Raw genomic sequence first — 4,303 nt, 5'->3', positions numbered from 1 at the left:
CACGCTGCATCTTGGTCTACTTCATCCGACGGACGTGACAATTGGTCATGAATAACCTGCAGTGATACGTATTAAAGGGTTGACCGGTTATGATTGCAGAGTCTGACAGAGAAAGTACTAGTCAAGTCCTATATACTGTACACTGCACAGGAGGTTGGTGGCACCTTATTTGGGGAGGATGGGCTCGTGGTAATGGCTGGAGAGGAATAAGTGAAATGGCATCAAATACATGCCATTTTATTCACTCTGTTCCAGCTATTAGTATGAGCCTTCTTCCCCTCAGCAGCCTCCACTGATACACTGATTACACCAAATATTAGGTTCACCTACCAAATGAGTTGAACCCAATAAAAGGCCACAATAAAATGTGCAGTTTTGTCACATCACACAATGCCACAGATGTCTCAAGTTTTGAGGGAGCATACAATTGGCTTGCTGACTGCAGGAATGTCCACTAGAGGTGTTGCCAGATAATTCAATGTTCCAATCTCTACCAAAAGCCACCTTCAAGGTTCTTTTATAGAATTTGGCAGTACGTCCAACCGGCCTCACAATCGCAGACCACGTGTATGGCATTGTGTGGGCGAGCAGTTTGCTGACATCTGCCACCATCACCTCATGTTTCAACATGATAATGCACAGCCCCATGTCGCAAGGCTCTATACACAATTCCTGGATGCTGAAAATGTTCTAGTTGTTCCATGGCCTGCATACTCACCAGACATGTCACCCATTGAGCATGTTTGGCATGCTCTGGATTGACATGTATGACAGAGTGTTCCAGTTCCCGCCAATATTCAAAAATTTCGCACAATCATCGAAGAGGAGTGGGACAGTATTCCACAGGCCACAATCAACAGCCTGATCAACTCTATGTGAAGGAGATGTGCGAATGAGATACGCTATATGAGACAAATGGTGGACGCATCAGATATTGACTGGTTTTCTGATCCAAGCCCCACATTTTTTTTGTACACTATATACTACACAAAACCCATTCAAATTAGTGGATTCGGCTATGTCAGCCACACCCGTTGCTGACAGGTGTATAAAATCGAGCACACAGCATGAAATCTCCATAGTGAAACATTTGCATAGAATGGCCTTACTGAAGAGCTCAGTGACTTTCAACGTGGCACCGTCATAGGATTCCAACAAGTCAGTTCGTCAAATTTTTGCCCTGCTAGAGCTGCCCCAGTCAACTGTAAGGGCTGTTATTGTGAAGTTATAGGAGCAACAACGGCTCAGCTGCGAAGTGGTAAGCCACACAAGCTCACAGAACAGGAACGCAGAGTGCTGAAGAGCGTAGCGCGTAAAACTCCTCTGTCCTCGGTTGCAACACTCACTACCAAGTTCCAAACCCATAAAATGGGTTTCCATGGCCGAGCAGCCACACACAAGCCTAAGATCACCATGCGCAATGCCAAGCGTCGGCTGGAGTGGTGTAAAGCTTGCCGCCATTAGACTCTGGAACAGTGGACATGTTCTCTGGAGTAATGAATCACGCTACACCATCTGGCAGTCTGGCGGATGAATCTGGGTTTGGCGGATGCCAGGAGAACGCTAACTGCCCCAATGCATAGTTGCAACTGTAAAGTTTGGTGAAGGAGGAATAATGGTCTGGGGCTGTTTTTCATGCTTCGGGCTAGGCCCTTTAGTACCAGTGAAGGGAAATCTTAACACTACAGCACACAATGACATTCTAGATGATTCCGTGCTTCCAACTTTGAGGCAACAGTTTGTGGAAGGCCCTTTCCTGTTTCAGCATGACAATGCCCCTGTGCATAAAGTGAGGTCCATACAGAAATGGTTTTTGTTGTTGTTGTTTAGCCCTTTTTCTCCCCAATTTCTTGGTATCCAATTGGTAGTTACAGTCTTGACTCATTGCTGCAACACCCGTACGAACGTCGAGAGCCGTGCGTCCCCCGAAACACAGCCCAACCAAGCCACACTGCTTCTTGACACAATGTCCACTTAACCCGGAAGCCAGCCGCACCAATGTGTTGGAGGAAACACCGTGCACCTGGTGACCCTGTCAGCATGCACTGCGCCCAGCCCGTCACATGAATCACTAGTGCGCGATGGGACAAGAACATCTCTGCCAGCCAAACCCTCCCCTAACCCGGACGACGCTAGACCAACTGTGCACCGCCCCATGGGTCTCCCGGTCACGAACCCAGAATCTCTAGTGGCACTGCTAGCACTGCGATGCAGTGCCTTAGACCACCGCGCCACTAGGGAGGCCTATGCCCATGATTTTGGAATGAGATGCTCAACAAGCAGTATAGATATGAAGGTTCTTTCTCCATCTTCCTCACATTCCTGTCTCTGACTCTCTCTCTCTCTCTGCACGTATGATTGTAGAGTAATGCTACAAAAAAAAGATTTAAAATGTGCATGTATTTTCCAAAACGTAACATCTGTAAATACTTTATTTTCAAGGTTATTTGAAAAGAAAATGTGTTTACCTCCATTATAGTGAATATTTTAGGTTCAGCTACTGTAATGCATTGTCAGAAATGTTCAGGTTTATGTTGTGCAGCTTTGATGGGTGCAGAGTTCAATCATATAGTGTTTACTGGCTTTTTAAGGCAGTGTGCATATTGCAATGTTTAGATTTATTTAAAGAGGCACAACAGCATTTGGATAATATTGTATTTTCTCAAAATTGTCATTTAGTACCAATCAATGGATTTTTCATACACAGACACTTGATGTAAAACTCATGCTAGCCTCTTGAGGATACCCTAGGATAGGGGCCGCCACAGTGCATTTTGAAAAAAATTTGTTCCCATTTTCAACGGCCTACTAATCAAACTCAGAAGCTAGGACATGCATATACTTATTATATATGGATAGAAAACACCCTAAAGTTTCTAAAACTGTTTGAATGGTGTCTGTGAGTATAACAGAACTCAAGTGGCAGTCAAAACCCCGAGACCGATTGAACCAGGAAGTGGAATTCTGAATTGTGGACTCGACTTCTCATCTTTCCCTATTAATCACACCGTTAACAATGGTTCAGTGAGCACTTCCTATTGCTTCCCCTAGATGTCGCCAGTCTTTTCACAGTGGTTTGAGCCTTATACAGTCGAAACTCAGTGAATGAGACGCATTGGAAATTGGTCACAGGGGATGGGCCATCACCATTATGACGCCGGCGGCGCTGTCTACCCCCACCTTTGGAAATGTTTCAAAACACTCTGCAACCGTCCCCGTCGAATCTTATTGGCTCTCTAGGTGTTACAGGCCCTGAAGATTAATGTTTTACAACGTTTGACATGTTTGAACGAACCTAAATGGGAAAAAAAAAAAATATTTCGAAACGGCTGTGCCGCGCCCGGCAGAGTATTTGGATACAGCATTCAGACGCGCTAACAACAGAAAGCTAATGGAACATAAATTATGGACTTTTTCGACCGAAAATACATCTGTTGTGGACCTGGGATTCCTGGAAGTGCTTTCTGATGAAGACAACTAAAGGTAGGCGATTATTGACAATATTATACAAGATGAGATGTGACATGCGATTGTTCCAAGATGGCGCCGAGCTCGGTTTATTAGCTCATTTTCTGTGTATCGCATCTCCTTTTATCGCAAAGTGTGATTACCCAGTAAAGTGAATTTAAAATCTGGTATGACAGGTGTTCTCAAGAGATATTCATCTATAAATGTTAGATTGACAATATAAATTTAAAAAATCGTTTTCGAATAGTAATTTAGGGAATTGTAGCATTGTTTTCCGGGACGCATTTGAGGGGAAAATAGTCAGTCAACGTTACGCGCCGATGTAAAATGCTGTTTTTATATATAAATATGACCTTTATTGAACAAAAGAATGCATGCATTGTGTAACATGATGTCCTAGGTGTGTCATCTGATGAAGTTTGTAAAAGGTTAGTGCTGCATTTAGCTGTTTTTTGGTTATTTGTGATGCAAGTGGTTGGTCGGAAAATGGCTATGTTGCTGCTTTTTACGATGGACTCATCTAACATAATCTAATGATTTGCTTTTCCTGTAAAACCTTTTTGAAATCGGACGACGTGGGTCGATTCAGGAGAGGTGTATCTATAAAACCAAAAAAAAAAGTAATTTTTTTAATGCTAATTGGCGATATGATTTTTCGCTGGATTTTGATCCCGCTAACGGGATCAGACGCTGAAGAGGCTAGCTTGCATATTCATGAATGTACCCAGTATATAAATTGTGCAAATAATTGTTAAAACTGCAATTTTTTTAATTACAGAATGCCTCTAGTCTATTTGCCTATTCTGGCTACTGTGTGAGTATGCATTGATTGAAT

This window comes from Salmo salar, chromosome 08, assembly GCF_965601325.2.
Source record: "Salmo salar chromosome 08, fSalSal1, whole genome shotgun sequence".
NCBI lineage: Eukaryota > Metazoa > Chordata > Actinopteri > Salmoniformes > Salmonidae > Salmo > Salmo salar.
This window is presented reverse-complemented; position numbering follows the sequence as displayed.